This window comes from Macaca nemestrina, chromosome 20 (genome assembly GCF_043159975.1).
Source record: "Macaca nemestrina isolate mMacNem1 chromosome 20, mMacNem.hap1, whole genome shotgun sequence".
NCBI lineage: Eukaryota > Metazoa > Chordata > Mammalia > Primates > Cercopithecidae > Macaca > Macaca nemestrina.
In genome coordinates, this window is record NC_092144.1 from 27,107,784 (window position 1) to 27,125,600 (window position 17,817).

A 17,817-nucleotide genomic window follows, 5' to 3' on the forward strand; every position below is an offset into this window, starting at 1 on the left:
TCTGAGAAACTGCTGAGTGTTCTGTTAATTCATCTCACGGAGTTACATCTGTATTTCGTGGATCTCTTTGCTAGCCTTATTTCTGTGGAATCTGAGAACAGATATTTCGGATCCCTATGAAGACTTTAGGGCCAAAGGAAATAATCTCCGATAACAAAGAGAAAGAAGCTTTCTGAGAAACTGCTTAGTGTTCTGTTAATTCATCTCACAGAGTTACATCTGTATTTCGTGTATCTCTTTGCTAGCCTTATTTCTGTGGAATCTGAGAACAGATATTTCGGGTCCTATTGAAGACTATAGGGCCAAAGGAAATATCCTCCGATAACAAAGAGAAAGAAGCTTTCTGAGAAACTTCTTTGTGTTTTGTGAAATCATCTCACAGAGTTACAGCTTTCCCCTCAAGAAGCCTTTCGCTAAGACAGTTCTTGTGGAATTGGCAAAGTGATATTTGGAAGCCCTTAGAGGGCTATGGTGAAAAAGGAAATATCCTCAGATGAAATCTGGAAAGAAGCTTTCTGAGAAACTGCTTAGTGTTCTGTTAATTCATCTCACAGAGTTACATCTGTATTTCGTGGATCTCTTTGCTAGCCTTATTTCTGTGGAATCTGAGAACAGATATTTCGGATCCCATTGAAGACTACAGGGCCAATGGAAATAATCTCCGATAAAAAAGAGAAAGAAGCTTTCTGAGAAACTTCTTTGTGTTCTGTGAAATCATCTCACAGAGTTACAGCTTTCCCCTCAAGAAGCCTTTCGCTAAGACAGTTCTTGTGGAATTGGCAAAGTGATATTTGGAAGCCCATAGAGGGCTATGGTGAAAAAGGAAATATCCTCAGATGAAATCTGGAAAGAAGCTTTCTGTGAAACTGCTTAGTGTTCTGTTAATTCATCTCACAGAGTTACATTTGTATTTCGTGGATCTCTTTGCTAGCCTTATTTCTGTGGAATCTGAGAACACATATTTCGGATCCCTTTGAAGATTATAGGGCCAAAGGAAATAATCTCCGATAACAAAAAGAAGGAAGCTTTCTGAGAAACTTCTTTGTGTTCTGTGAAATCATCTCACAGAGTTACAGCTTTCCCCTCAAGAAGCCTTTCGCTAACACAGTTCTTATGGAATTGGCAAAGTGATATTTGGAAGCCCATAGAGGGCTATGGTGAAAAAGGAAATATCCTCAGATGAAATCTGGAAAGAAGCTTTCTGAGAAACTGCTGAGTGTTCTGTTAATTCATCTCACAGAGTTACATCTGTATTTCGTGTATCTCTTTGCTAGACTTATTTCTGTGGAATCTGAGAACAGATATTTCGGATCCCTTTGAAGACTATAGGGCCAAAGGAAATAATCTCCGATAACAAAGAGAAAGAAGCTTTCTGAGAAACTTCTTTGTGTTCTGTGAAATCATCTCACAGAGTTACAGCTTTCCCCTCAAGAAGCCTTTCGCTAAGACAGTTCTTGTGGAATTGGCAAAGTGATATTTGGAAGCCCATAGAGAGCTATGGTGAAAAAGGAAATATCCTCAGATGAAATCTGGAAGGAAGCTTTCTGAGAAACTGCTGAGTGTTCTGTTAATTCATTTCACAGAGTTACATCTGTATGTCGTGGATCTCTTTGCTAGCCTTATTTCTGTGGAATCTGAGAACAGATATTTCGGATCCCATTGAAGACTATAGGGCCAAAGGAAATATCCTCCGATAACAAAGAGAAAGAAGCTTTCTGAGAAACTTCTTTGTGTTCTGTGAAATCATCTCACAGAGTTACAGCTTTCCCCTCAAGAAGCCTTTCTCTAAGACAGTTTTCGTGGAATTGGCAAAGTGATATTTGGAAGCCCATAGAGGGCTATGGTGAAAAAGGAAATATCCTCAGATGAAATCTGGAAAGAAGTTTTCTGAGAAACTTCTGAGTGTTCTGTTAATTCATCTCACAGAGTTACATCTGTATTTCGTGGATCTCTTTGGTAGCCTTATTTCTGTGGAATCTGAGAACAGATATTTCGGATCCCTTTGAAGACAATAGGGCCAAAGGAAATATCCTCAGATAACAAAGAGAAGGAAGCTTTCTGAGAAACTTCTTTGTGTTCTGTGAAATCATCTCACAGAGTTACAGCTTTCCCCTCAAGAAGCCTTTCGCTAACACAGTTCTTGTGGAATTGGAAAAGTGATATTTGGAAGCCCTTAGAGGGCTATGGTGAAAAGGGAAATATCCTCAGATGAAATCTGGAAAGAAGCTTTCTGTGAAACTGCTTAGTGTTCTGTTAATTCATCTCACAGAGTTACATCTGTATTTCGTGGATCTCTTTGCTAGACTTATTTCTGTGGAATCTGAGAACAGATATTTCGGATCCCTTTGAAGACTATAGGGCCAAAGGAAATATCCTCCGATAACAAAGAGAAAGAAGCTTTCTGAGAAACTTCTTTGTGTTCTGTGAAATCATCTCACAGAGTTACAGCTTTCCGCTCAAGAAGCCTTTCGCTAAGACAGTTCTTGTGGAATTGGCAAAGTGATATTTGGAAGCCCATAGAGGGCTATGGTGAAAAAGGAAATATCCTCAGATGAAATCTGGAAAGAAGATTTCTGAGAAACTGCTTAGTGTTCTGTTAATTCATCTCACAGAGTTACATCTGTATTTCGTGGATCTCTTTGCTAGCCTTATTTCTGTGGAATCTGAGAACAGATATTTCGGATCCCATTGAAGACTATAGGGCCAAAGGAAATAATCTCCGATAACAAAAAGAAAGAAGCTTTCTGAGAAACTTCTTTGTGTTCTGTGAAATCATCTCACAGAGTTACAGCTTTCCCCTCAAGAAGCCTTTCGCTAAGACAGTTCTTGTGGAATTTGCAAAGTGATATTTGGAAGCCCATAGAGGGCTATGGTGAAAAAGATAATATCCTCACATGAAATCTGGAAGGAAGCTTTCTGAGAAACTGCTTAGTGTTCTGTTAGTTCATCTCACAGAGTTACATGTGTATTTCGTGGATCTCTTTGCTAGCCTTATTTCTGTGGAATCTGAGAACAGATATTTCGGATCCCATTGAAGACTATAGGGCCAAAGGAAATAATCTCCGATAACAAAGAGAAAGAAACTTTCTGAGAAACTTCTTTGTGTTCTGTGAAATCATCTCACAGAGTTACAGCTTTCCCCTCAAGAAGCCTTTCGCTAACACAGTTCTTGTGGAATTGGCAAAGTGATATTTGGAAGCCCTTAGAGTTGTATGGTGAAAAAGGAAATATCCTCAGATGAAATCTGGAAAGAAGCTTTCTGAGAAACTGCTGAGTGTTCTGTTAATTCATCTCACAGAGTTACATCTGTATTTCGTGGATCTCTTTGCTAGACTTATTTCTGTGGGATCTGAGAACAGATATTTCGGATCCTGTTGAAGACTATAGGGCCAAAGGAAATATCCTCCGATAACAAAGAGAAAGAAGCTTTCTGAGAAACTTCTTTGTGTTCTGTGAAATCATCTCACAGAGTTACAGCTTTCCCCTCAAGAAGCCTTTCGCTAAGACAGTTCTTGTGGAATTGGCAAAGTGATATTTGGAAGCCCATAGAGGGCTATGGTGAAAAAGGAAATATCCTCAGATGAAATCTGGAAAGAAGCTTTCTGAGAAACTGCTGAGTGTTCTGTTAATTCATCTCACACAGTTACATCTGTGTTTCGTGGATCTCTTTGCTAGACTTATTTCTGTGGAATCTGAGAACAGATATTTCGGATCCCTTTGAAGACTATAGGGCCAAAGGAAATAATCTCCGATAACAAAGAGAAAGAAGCTTTCTGAGAAACTTCTTTGTGTTCTGTGAAATCATCTCACAGAGTTACAGCTTTCCCCTCAAGAAGCCTTTCGCTAAGACAGTTCTTGTGGAATTGGCAAAGTGATATTTGGAAGCCCTTAGAGGGCTATGGTGAAAAAGGAAATATCCTCAGATGAAATCTGGAAAGAAGCTTTCTGTGAAACTGCTTAGTGTTCTGTTAATTCATCTCACAGAGTTACATCTGTGTTTCGTGGATCTCTTTGCTAGACTTATTTCTGTGGAATCTGAGAACAGATATTTCGGATCCCTTTGAAGACTATAGGGCCAAAGGAAATATCCTCCGATAACAAAGAGAAAGAAGCTTTCTGAGAAACTTCTTTGTGTTCTGTGAAATCATCTCACAGAGTTACAGCTTTCCCCTCAAGAAGCCTTTCTCTAAGACAGTTTTCGTGGAATTGGCAAAGTGATATTTGGAAGCCCATAGAGGGCTATGGTGAAAAAGGAAATATCCTCAGATGAAATCTGGAAAGAAGTTTTCTGAGAAACTTCTGAGTGTTCTGTTAATTCATCTCACAGAGTTACATCTGTATTTCGTGGATCTCTTTGGTAGCCTTATTTCTGTGGAATCTGAGAACAGATATTTCGGATCCCTTTGAAGACTATAGGGCCAAAGGAAATATCCTCAGATAACAAAGAGAAAGAAGCTTTCTGAGAAACTTCTTTGTGTTCTGTGAAATCATCTCACAGAGTTACAGCTTTCCCCTCAAGAAGCCTTTCGCTAACACAGTTCTTGTGGAATTGGAAAAGTGATATTTGGAAGCCCTTAGAGGGCTATGGTGAAAAAGGAAATATCCTCAGATGAAATCTGGAAAGAAGCTTTCTGTGAAACTGCTTAGTGTTCTGTTAATTCATCTCACAGAGTTACATCTGTATTTCGTGGATCTCTTTGCTAGCCTTATTTCTGTGGAATCTGAGAACAGATATTTCGGATCCCATTGAAGACTATAGGGCCAAAGGAAATAATCTCCGATAACAAAAAGAAAGAAGCTTTCTGAGAAACTTCTTTGTGTTCTGTGAAATCATCTCACAGAGTTTCAGCTTTCCCCTCAAGAAGCCTTTCGCTAAGACAGTTCTTGTGGAATTGGCAAAGTGATATTTGGAAGCCCATAGAGGGCTATGGTGAAAAAGGAAATATCCTCACATGAAATCTGGAAGGAAGCTTTCTGAGAAACTGCTTAGTGTTCTGTTAGTTCATCTCACAGAGTTACATGTGTATTTCGTGGATCTCTTTGCTAGCCTTATTTCTGTGGAATCTGAGAACAGATATTTCGGATCCCATTGAAGACTATAGGGCCAAAGGAAATAATCTCCGATAACAAAGAGAAAGAAACTTTCTGAGAAACTTCTTTGTGTTCTGTGAAATCATCTCACAGAGTTACAGCTTTCCCCTCAAGAAGCCTTTCGCTAACACAGTTCTTGTGGAATTGGCAAAGTGATATTTGGAAGCCCTTAGAGTTGTATGGTGAAAAAGGAAATATCCTCAGATGAAATCTGGAAAGAAGCTTTCTGAGAAACTGCTGAGTGTTCTGTTAATTCATCTCACAGAGTTACATCTGTATTTCGTGGATCTCTTTGCTAGACTTATTTCTGTGGAATCTGAGAACAGACATTTCGGATCCTGTTGAAGACTATAGGGCCAAAGGAAATAATCTCCGATAACAAAGAGAAAGAAGCTTTCTGAGAAACTTCTTTGTGTTCTGTGAAATCATCTCACAGAGTTACAGCTTTCCCCTCAAGAAGCCTTTCGCTAAGACAGTTCTTGTGGAATTGGCAAAGTGATATTTGGAAGCCCTTAGAGGGCTATGGTGAAAAAGGAAATATCCTCAGATGAAATCTGGAAAGAAGCTTTCTGTGAAACTGCTTAGTGTTCTGTTAATTCATCTCACGGAGTTACATCTGTGTTTCGTGGATCTCTTTGCTAGACTTATTTCTGTGGAATCTGAGAACAGATATTTCGGATCCCTTTGAAGACTATAGGGCCAAAGGAAATATCCTCCGATAACAAAGAGAAAGAAGCTTTCTGAGAAACTTCTTTGTGTTCTGTGAAATCATCTCACAGAGTTACAGCTTTCCCCTCAAGAAGCCTTTCGCTAAGACAGTTCTTGTGGAATTGGCAAAGTGATATTTGGAAGCCCATAGAGGGCTACGGTGAAAAAGGAAATATCCTCAGATGAAATCTGGAAGGAAGCTTTCTGAGAAACTGCTGAGTGTTCTGTTAATTCATTTCACAGAGTTACATCTGTATGTCGTGGATCTCTTTGCTAGCCTTATTCCTGTGGAATCTGAGAACAGATATTTCGGATCCCATTGAAGACTATAGGGCCAAAGGAAATATCCTCCGATAACAAAGAGAAAGAAGCTTTCTGAGAAACTTCTTTGTGTTCTGTGAAATCATCTCACAGAGTTACAGCTTTCCCCTCAAGAAGCCTTTCTCTAAGACAGTTTTCGTGGAATTGGCAAAGTGATATTTGGAAGCCCATAGAGGGCTATGGTGAAAAAGGAAATATCCTCAGATGAAATCTGGAAAGAAGTTTTCTGAGAAACTTCTGAGTGTTCTGTTAATTCATCTCACAGAGTTACATCTGTATTTCGTGGATCTCTTTGGTAGCCTTATTTCTGTGGAATCTGAGAACAGATATTTCGGATCCCTTTGAAGACAATAGGGCCAAAGGAAATATCCTCAGATAACAAAGAGAAAGAAGCTTTCTGAGAAACTTCTTTGTGTTCTGTGAAATGATCTCACAGAGTTACAGCTTTCCCCTCAGGAAGCCTTTCGCTAAGACAGTTCTTGTGGAATTGGAAAAGTGATATTTGGAAGCCCTTAGAGGGCTATGGTGAAAAAGGAAATATCCTCAGATGAAATCTGGAAAGAAGCTTTCTGTGAAACTGCTTAGTGTTCTGTTAATTCATCTCACAGAGTTACATCTGTATTTCGTGGATCTCTTTGCTAGACTTATTTCTGTGGAATCTGAGAACAGATATTTCGGATCCCTTTGAAGACTATAGGGCCAAAGGAAATATCCTCCGATAACAAAGAGAAAGAAGCTTTCTGAGAAACTTCTTTGTGTTCTGTGAAATCATCTCACAGAGTTACAGCTTTCCCCTCGAGAAGCCTTTCGCTAAGACAGTTCTTGTGGAATTGGCAAAGTGATATTTGGAAGCCCATAGAGGGCTATGGTGAAAAAGGAAATATCCTCAGATGAAATCTGGAAAGAAGATTTCTGAGAAACTGCTTAGTGTTCTGTTAATTCATCTCACAGAGTTACATCTGTATTTCGTGGATCTCTTTGCTAGCCTTATTTCTGTGGAATCTGAGAACAGATATTTCGGATCCCATTGAAGACTATAGGGCCAAAGGAAATAATCTCCGATAACAAAAAGAAAGAAGCTTTCTGAGAAACTTCTTTGTGTTCTGTGAAATCATCTCACAGAGTTACAGCTTTCCCCTCAAGAAGCCTTTCGCTAAGACAGTTCTTGTGGAATTGGCAAAGTGATATTTGGAAGCCCATAGAGGGCTATGGTGAAAAAGGAAATATCCTCACATGAAATCTGGAAGGAAGCTTTCTGAGAAACTGCTTAGTGTTCTGTTAGTTCATCTCACAGAGTTACATGTGTATTTCGTGGATCTCTTTGCTAGCCTTATTTCTGTGGAATCTGAGAACAGATATTTCGGATCCCATTGAAGACTATAGGGCCAAAGGAAATAATCTCCGATAACAAAGAGAAAGAAACTTTCTGAGAAACTTCTTTGTGTTCTGTGAAATCATCTCACAGAGTTACAGCTTTCCCCTCAAGAAGCCTTTCGCTAACACAGTTCTTGTGGAATTGGCAAAGTGATATTTGGAAGCCCTTAGAGTTGTATGGTGAAAAAGGAAATATCCTCAGATGAAATCTGGAAAGAAGCTTTCTGAGAAACTGCTGAGTGTTCTGTTAATTCATCTCACAGAGTTACATCTGTATTTCGTGGATCTCTTTGCTAGACTTATTTCTGTGGAATCTGAGAACAGATATTTCGGAAACCTTTGAAGACTATAGGGCCAAAGGAAATAATCTCCGATAACAAAGAGAAAGAAGCTTTCTGAGAAACTTCTTTGTGTTCTGTGAAATCATCTCACAGAGTTACAGCTTTCCCCTCAAGAAGCCTTTCGCTAAGACAGTTCTTGTGGAATTGGCAAAGTGATATTTGGAAGCCCTTAGAGGGCTATGGTGAAAAAGGAAATATCCTCAGATGAAATCTGGAAAGAAGCTTTCTGAGAAACTGCTGAGTGTTCTGTTAATTCATCTCACAGAGTTACATCTGTATTTCGTGGATCTCTTTGCTAGACTTATTTCTGTGGAATCTGAGAACAGATATTTCGGATCCCTTTGAAGACTATAGGGCCAAAGGAAATATCCTCCGATAACAAAGAGAAAGAAGCTTTCTGAGAAACTTCTTTGTGTTCTGTGAAATCATCTCACAGAGTTACAGCTTTCCCCTCAAGAAGCCTTTCGCTAAGACAGTTCTTGTGGAATTGGCAAAGTGATATTTGGAAGCCCATAGAGGGCTATGGTGAAAAAGGAAATATCCTCAGATGAAATCTGGAAGGAAGCTTTCTGAGAAACTGCTGAGTGTTCTGTTAATTCATCTCACAGAGTTACATCTGTATTTCGTGGATCTCTTTGGTAGCCTTATTTCTGTGGAATCTGAGAACAGATATTTCGGATCCCTTTGAAGACTATAGGGCCAAAGGAAATATCCTCCGATAACAAAGAGAAAGAAGCTTTCTGAGAAACTTCTTTGTGTTCTGTGAAATCATCTCACAGAGTTACAGCTTTCCCCTCAGGAAGCCTTTCGCTAAGACAGTTCTTGTGGAATTGGAAAAGTGATATTTGGAAGCCCTTAGAGGGCTATGGTGAAAAAGGAAATATCCTCAGATGAAATCTGGAAAGAAGCTTTCTGAGAAACTGCTGAGTGTTCTGTTAATTCATCTCACAGAGTTACATCTGTATTTCGTGGATCTCGTTGCTAGACTTATTTCTGTGGAATCTGAGAACAGATATTTCGGATCCTGTTGAAGACTATAGGGCCAAAGGAAATATCCTCCGATAACAAAGAGAAAGAAGCTTTCTGAGAAACTTCTTTGTGTTCTGTGAAATCATCTCACAGAGTTACAGCTTTCCCCTCAAGAAGCCTTTCGCTAAGACAGTTCTTGTGGAATTGGCAAAGTGATATTTGGAAGCCCATAGAGGGCTATGGTGAAAAAGGAAATATCCTAAGATGAAATCTGGAAAGAAGCTTTCTGAGAAACTGCTGAGTGTTCTGTTAATTCATCTCACAGAGTTACATCTGTATTTCGTGTATCTCTTTGCTAGACTTATTTCTGTGGAATCTGAGAACAGATATTTCGGATCCCTTTGAAGACTATAGGGCCAAAGGAAATAATCTCCGATAACAAAGAAAAGAGGCTTTCTGATAAACTTCTTTGTGTTTTGTGAAATCATCTCACAGAGTTACAGCTTTCCCCTCAAGAAGCCTTTCTCTAGACAGTTTTCGTGGAATTGCAAAGTGATATTTGGAAGCCCATAGAGGGCTATGGTGAAAAAGGAAATGTCCTCAGATGAAATCTGGAAGGAAGCTTTCTGAGAAACTGCTGAGTGTTCTGTTAATTCATCTCACAGAGTTACATCTGTATGTCGTGGATGTCTTTGCTAGCCTTATTTCTGTGGAATCTGAGAACAGATATTTCGGATCCCTTTGAAGACTATAGGGCCAAAGGAAATATCCGCCGATAACAAAGAGAAAGAAGCTTTCTGAGAAACTTCTTTGTGTTCTGTGAAATCATCTCACAGAGTTACAGCTTTCCCCTCAAGAAGCCTTTCGCTAAGACAGTTCTTGTGGAATTGGCAAAGTGATATTTAGAAGCCCTTAGAGGGCTATGCTGAAAAAGGAAATATCCTCAGATGAAATCTGGAAAGAAGCTTTCTGTGAAACTGCTTAGTGTTCTGTTAATTCATCTCACAGAGTTACATCTGTATTTCCTGGATCTCTTTGCTAGACTTATTTCTGTGGAATCTGAGAACAGATATTTCGGATCCCTTTGAAGACTATAGGGCCAAAGGAAATATCCTCCGATAACAAAGAGAAAGAAGCTTTCTGAGAAACTTCTTTCTGTTCTGTGAAATCATCTCACTGAGTTACAGCTTTAGCCTCAAGAAGCCTTTCGCTAAGACAGTTCTTGTGGAATTGGCAAAGTGATATTTGGAAGCCCATAGAGGGCTATGGTGAAAAAGGAAATATCCTCAGATGAAATCTGGAAAGAAGCTTTTGGTGAAACTGCTTAGTGTTCTGTTAATTCATCTCACAGAGTTACATCTGTATTTCGTGGATCTCTTTGCTAGCCTTATTTCTGTGGAAACTGAGACAGATATTTCGGATCCCATTGAAGACTATAGGGCCAAAGGAAATAATCTCCGATAACAAAGAAAAGAACCTTTCTGAGAAACTTCTTTGTGTTCTGTGAAATCATCTCACAGAGTTACAGCTTTCCCCTCAAGAAGCCTTTCGCTAAGACAGTTCTTGTGGAATTGGCAAAGTGATATTTGGAAGCCCTTAGAGGGCTATGCTGAAAAAGGAAATATCCTCAGATGAAATATGGAAAGAAGCTTTCTGTGAAACTGCTTAGTGTTCTGTTAATTCATCTCACAGAGTTACATCTGTATTTCGTGGATCTCTTTGCTAGACTTATTTCTGTGGAATCTGAGAACAGATATTTCGGATCCCTTTGAAGACTATAGGGCCAAAGGAAATATCCTCCGATAACAAAGAGAAAGAAGCTTTCTGAGAAACTTCTTTGTGTTCTGTGAAATCATCTCACAGAGTTACAGGTTTCCCCTCAAGAAGCCTTTCGCTAAGACAGTTCTTGTGGAATTGGCAAAGTGATATTTGGAAGCCCATAGAGGGCTATGGTGAAAAAGGAAATATCCTCAGATGAAATCTGGAAAGAAGCTTTCTGAGAAACTGCTTAGTGTTCTATTAATTCATCTCACAGAGTTACATCTGTATTTCGTGGATCTCTTTGCTAGCCTTATTTCTGTGGAAACTGAGAACAGATATTTCGGATCCCATTGAAGACTATAGGGCCAAAGGAAATAATCTCCGATAACAAAGAAAAGAAGCTTTCTGAGAAACTTCTTTGTGTTTTGTGAAATCATCTCACAGAGTTACAGCTTTCCCCTCAAGAAGCCTTTCTCTAAGACAGTTTTCGTGGAATTGGCAAAGTGATATTTGGAAGCCCATAGAGGGCTATGGTGAAAAAGGAAATATCCTCAGATGAAATCTGGAAGGAAGCTTTCTGAGAAACTGCTGAGTGTTCTGTTAATTCATCTCACAGAGTTACATCTGTATGTCGTGGGTCTCTTTGCTAGCCTTATTTCTGTGGAATCTGAGAACAGATATTACGGATCCCATTGAAGACAATAGGGCCAAAGGAAATATCCTCCAATAACAAAGAGAAAGAAGCTTTCTGAGAAACTTCTTTGTGTTCTGTGAAATCATCTCACAGAGTTACAGCTTTCCCCTCAAGAAGCCTTTCTCTAAGACAGTTTTCGTGGAATTGGCAAAGTGATATTTGGAAGCCCATAGAGGGCTATGGTGAAAAAGGAAATATCCTCAGATGAAATCTGGAAGGAAGCTTTCTGAGAAACTGCTGAGTGTTCTGTTAATTCATCTCACAGAGTTACATCTGTATGTCGTGGATCTCTTTGCTAGCCTTATTTTTGTGGAATCTGAGAACAGATATTTCGGATCCCTTTGAAGACTATAGGGCCAAAGGAAATATCCTCCGATAACAAAGAGAAAGAAGCTTTCTGAGAAACTTCTTTGTGTTCTGTGAAATCATCTCACAGAGTTACAGCTTTCCCCTCAAGAAGCCTTTCGCTAAGACAGTTCTTGTGGAATTGGCAAAGTGATATTTAGAAGCCCTTAGAGGGCTATCCTGAAAAAGGAAATATCCTCAGATGAAATCTGGAAAGAAGCTTTCTGTGAAACTGCTTAGTGTTCTGTTAATTCATCTCACAGAGTTACATCTGTATTTCCTGGATCTCTTTGCTAGACTTATTTCTGTGGAATCTGAGAACAGATATTTCGGATCCCTTTGAAGACTATAGGGCCAAAGGAAATATCCTCCGATAACAAAGAGAAAGAAGCTTTCTGAGAAACTTCTTTGTGTTCTGTGAAATCACCTCACTGAGTTACAGCTTTCCCCTCAAGAAGCCTTTCGCTAAGACAGTTCTTGTGGAATTGGCAAAGTGATATTTGGAAGCCCATAGAGGGCTATGGTGAAAAAGGAAATATCCTCAGATGAAATCTGGAAAGAAGCTTTTGGTGAAACTGCTTAGTGTTCTGTTAATTCATCTCACAGAGTTACATCTGTATTTCGTGGATCTCTTTGCTAGCCTTATATCTGTGGAAACTGAGAACAGATATTTCGGATCCCATTGAAGACTATAAGGCCAAAGGAAATAATCTCCGATAACAATGAAAAGAACCTTTCTGAGAAACTTCTTTGTGTTCTGTGAAATCATCTCACAGAGTTACAGCTTCCCCCTCAAGAAGCCTTTCGCTAAGACAGTTCTTGTGGAATTGGCAAAGTGATATTTGGAAGCCCATAGAGGGCTATGGTGAAAAAGGAAATATCCTCAGATGAAATCTGGAAAGAAGCTTTCTGAGAAACTGCTTAGTGTTCTGTTAGTTCATCTCACAGAGTTACATGTGTATTTCGTGGATCTCTTTGCTAGCCTTATTTCTGTGGAATCTGAGAACAGATATTTCGGATCCCTTTGAAGACTATAGGGCCAAAGGAAATAATCTCCGATAACAAAGAGAAAGAAGCTTTCTGAGAAACTTCTTTGTGTTCTGTGAAATCATCTCACAGAGTTACAGCTTTCCCCTCAAGAAGCCTTTCGCTAAGACAGTTCTTGTGGAATTGGCAAAGTGATATTTGGAAGCCCTTAGAGGTCTATGGTGAAAAAGGAAATATCCTCAGATGAAATCTGGAAAGAAGCTTTCTGAGAAACTGCTGAGTGTTCTGTTAATTCATCTCACAGAGTTACATCTGTATTTCGTGGATCTCTTTGCTAGCCTTATTTCTGTGGAATCTGAGAACAGATATTTCGTATCCTGTTGAATACTATAGGGCCAAAGAAAATATCCTCCGATAACAAAGAGAAAGAAGCTTTCTGAGAAACTTCTTTGTGTTCTGTGAAATCATCTCACAGAGTTACAGCTTTCCCCTCAAGAAGCCTTTCGCTAAGACAGTTCTTGTGGAATTGGCAAAGTGATATTTGGAAGCCCATAGAGGGCTATGGTGAAAAAGGAAATATCCTCAGATGAAATCTGGAAAGAAGCTTTCTGAGAAACTGCTTAGTGTTCTGTTAATTCATCTCACAGAGTTACATCTGTATTTCGTGGATCTCTTTGCTAGCCTTATTTCTGTGGAATCTGAGAACAGATATTTCGGATCCCTTTGAAGACTATAGGGCCAAAGGAAATAATCTCCGATAACAAAAAGAAAGAAGCTTTCTGAGAAACTTCTTTGTGTTCTGTGAAATCATCTCACAGAGTTACAGCTTTCCCCTAAAGAAGCCTTTCGCTAAGACAATTCTTGTGGAATTGGCAAAGTGATATTTGGAAGCCCATAGAGGGCTATGGTGAAAAAGGAAATATCCTCAGATGAAATCTGGAAAGAAGCTTTCTGAGAAACTGTTGAGTGTTCTGTTAATTCATCTCACAGAGTTACATCTGTATTTCGTGTATCTCTTTGCTAGACTTATTTCTGTGGAATCTGAGAACAGATATTTCGGATCCCTTTGAAGACTATAGGGCCAAAGGAAATAATCTCCGATAACAAAGAGAAAGAAGCTTTTTGAGAAACTTCTTTGTGTTCTGTGAAATCATCTCACAGAGTTACAGCTTTCCCCTCAAGAAGCCTTTCGCTAAGACAGTTCTTGTGGAATTGGCAAAGTGATATTTGGAAACCCATAGAGGGCTATGGTGAAAAAGGAAATATCCTCAGATGAAATCTGGAAAGAAGCTTTCTGAGAAACTGCTGAGTGTTCTGTTAATTCATCTCACAGAGTTACATCTGTATTTCGTGGATCTCTTTGCTAGCCTTATTTCTGTGGAATCTGAGAACAGATATTTATGACCCCATTGAAGACTATAGGGCCAAAAGAAATAATCTCGGATAACAAAAAGAAAGAAGCTTTCTGAGAAACTTCTTTGTGTTCTGTGAAATCATCTCACAGAGTTACAGCTTTCCCCTCAAGAAGCCTTTCGCTAAGACAGTTCTTGTGGAATTGGCAAAGTGATATTTGGAAGCCCTTAGAGGGCTATGCTGTAAAAGGAAATACCCTCAGATGAAATCTGGAAAGAAGCTTTCTGTGAAACTGCTTAGTGTTCTGTTAATTCATCTCACAGAGTTACATCTGTATTTCCTGGATCTCTTTGCTAGACTTATTTCTGTGGAATCTGAGAACAGATATTTCGGATCCCTTTGAAGACTATAGGGCCAAAGGAAATATCCTCCGATAACAAAGAGAAAGAAGCTTTCTGAGAAACTTCTTTGTGTTCTGTGAAATCATCTTACTGAGTTACAGCTTTCCCCTCAAGAAGCCTTTCGCTAAGACAGTTCTTGTGGAATTGGCAAAGTGATATTTGGAAGCCCATAGAGGGCTATGGTGAAAAAGGAAATATCCTCAGATGAAATCTGGAAAGAAGCTTTTGGTGAAACTGCTTAGTGTTCTGTTAATTCATCTCACAGAGTTACATCTGTATTTCGTGGATCTCTTTGCTAGCCTTATTTCTGTGGAAACTGAGAACAGATATTTCGGATCCCATTGAAGACTATAGGGCCAAAGGAAATAATCTCCGATAACAAAGAAAAGAACCTTTCTGAGAAACTTCTTTGTGTTCTGTGAAATCATCTCACAGAGTTACAGCTTTCCCCTCAAGAAGCCTTTCGCTAAGACAGTTCTTGTGGAATTGGCAAAGTGATATTTGGAAGCCCATAGAGGGCTATGGTGAAAAAGGAAATATCCTCAGATGAAATCTGGAAAGAAGCTTTCTGAGAAACTGCTTAGTGTTCTGTTAGTTCATCTCACAGAGTTACATGTGTATTTCGTGGATCTCTTTGCTAGCCTTATTTCTGTGGAATCTGAGAACAGATATTTCGGATCCCTTTGAAGACTATAGGGCCAAAGGAAATAATCTCCGATAACAAAGAGAAAGAAGCTTTCTGAGAAACTTCTTTGTGTTCTGTGAAATGATCTCACAGAGTTACAGCTTTCCCCTCAAGAAGCCTTTCGCTAAGACAGTTCTTGTGGAATTGGCAAAGTGATATTTGGAAGCCCTTAGAGGTCTATGGTGAAAAAGGAAATATCCTCAGATGAAATCTGGAAAGAAGCTTTCTCAGAAACTGCTGAGTGTTCTGTTAATTCATCTCACAGAGTTACATCTGTATTTCGTGGATCTCTTTGCTAGCCTTATTTCTGTGGAATCTGAGAACAGATATTTCGGATCCTGTTGAATACTATAGGGCCAAAGGAAAAATCCTCCGATAACAAAGAGAAAGAAGCTTTCTGAGAAACTTCTTTGTGTTCTGTGAAATCATCTCACAGAGTTACAGCTTTCCCCTCAAGAAGCCTTTCGCTAAGACAGTTCTTGTGGAATTGGCAAAGTGATATTTGGAAGCCCTTAGAGGGCTATGGTGAAAAAGGAAATATCCTCAGATGAAATCTGGAAAGAAGCTTTCTGAGAAACTGCTTAGTGTTCTGTTAGTTCATCTCACAGAGTTACATGTGTATTTCGTGGATCTCTTTGCTAGCCTTATTTCTGTGGAATCTGAGAACAGATATTTCGGATCCCTTTGAAGACTATAGGGCCAAAGGAAATAATCTCTGATAACAAAGAGAAAGAAGCTTTCTGAGAAACTTCTTTGTGTTCTGTGAAATCATCTCACAGAGTTACAGCTTTCCCCTCAAGAAGCCTTTCGCTAAGACAGTTCTTGTGGAATTGGCAAAGTGATATTTGGAAGCCCATAGAGGGCTATGGTGAAAAAGGAAATATCCTCAGATGAAATCTGGAAGGAAGCTTTCTGAGAAACTGCTGAGTGTTCTGTTAATTCATCTCACAGAGTTACATCTGTATGTCGTGGATCTCTTTGCTAGACTTATTTCTGTGGAATCTGAGAACAGATATTTCGGATCCCATTGAAGACTATAGGGCCAAAGGAAATATCCTCCGATAACAAAGAGAAAGAAGCTTTCTGAGAAACTTCTTTGTGTTTTGTGAAATCATCTCACAGAGTTACAGCTTTCCCCTCAAGATGCCTTTCTCTAAGACAGTTCTTGTGGAATTGGCAAAATGATATTTGGAAGCCCATAGAGGGCTATGGTGAAAAAGGAAATATCCTCAGATGAAATCTGGAAAGAAGCCTTTGGTGAAACTGTTGAGTGTTCTGTTAATTCATCTCACAGAGTTACATCTGTATTTCGTGGATCTCTTTGCTAGCCTTATTTCTGTGTAAACTGAGAACAGATATTTCGGATCCCTTTGAAGACTATAGGGCCAAAGGAAATAATCTCCGATAACAAAGAAAAGAACCTTTCTGAGAAACTTCTTTGTGTTCTGTGAAATCATCTCACAGAGTTACAGCTTTCCCCTCAAGAAGCCTTTCGCTAAGATAGTTCTTGTGGAATTGGCAAAGTGATATTTGGAAGCCCATAGAGGGCTATGGTGAAAAAGGAAATATCCTCAGATGAAATCTGGAAAGAAGCTTTCTGAGAAACTGTTGAGTGTTCTGTTAATTCATCTCACAGAGTTACATCTGTATTTCGTGTATCTCTTTGCTAGACTTATTTCTGTGGAATCTGAGAACAGATATTTCGGATCCCATTGAAGACTATAGGGCCAAAGGAAATAATCTCCGATAACAAAGAGAAAGAAGCTTTCTGAGAAACTTCTTTGTGTTCTGTGAAATCATCTCACAGAGTTACAGCTTTCCCCTCAAGAAGCCTTTCGTTAAGACAGTTTTGCGGAATTGGCAAAGTGATATTTGGAAGCCCATAGAGGGCTATGGTGAAAAAGGAAATATCCTCAGATGAAATCTGGAAGGAAGCTTTCTGAGAAACTCCTGAGTGTTCTGTTAATTCATCTCACAGAGTTACATCTGTATGTCGTGGATCTCTTTGCTAGACTTATTTCTGTGGAATCTGAGAACAGATATTTCGGATCCCATTGAAGACTGTAGGGCCAAAGGAAATATCCTCCGATAACAAAGAGAAAGAAGCTTTCTGAGAAACTTCTTTGTGTTTTGTGAAATCATCTCACAGAGTTACAGCTTTCCCCTCAAGAAGCCTTTCTCTAAGACAGTTTTCGTGGAATTGGCAAAGTGATATTTGGAAGCCCATAGAGGGCTATGGTGAAAAAGGAAATATCCTCAGATGAAATCTGGAAAGAAGCTTTCTGAGAAACTGCTGAGTGTTCTGTTAATTCATCTCACAGAGTTACATCTGTATTTCGTGGATCTCTTTGCTAGCCTTATTTCTGTGGAATCTGAGAACAGATATTTCGGATCCCTTTGAAGAATATAGGGCCAAAGGAAATATCCTCAGATAACAAAGAGAAAGAAGCTTTCTGAGAAACTTCTTTGTGTTCTGTGAAATCATCTCACAGAGTTACAGCTCTCCCCTCAAGAAGCCTTTCGCTAAGACAGTTCTTGTGGAATTGGCAAAGTGATATTTGGAAGCCCTTAGAGGGCTATGGTGAAAAAGGAAATATCCTCAGATGAAATCTGGAAAGAAGCTTTCTGTGAAACTGCTTAGTGTTCTGTTAATTCATCTCACAGAGTTACATCTGTATTTCGTGGATCTCTTTGCTAGACTTATTTCTGTGGAATCTGAGAACAGATATTTCGGATCCCTTTGAAGACTATAGGGCCAAAGGAAATATCCTCCGATAACAAAGAGAA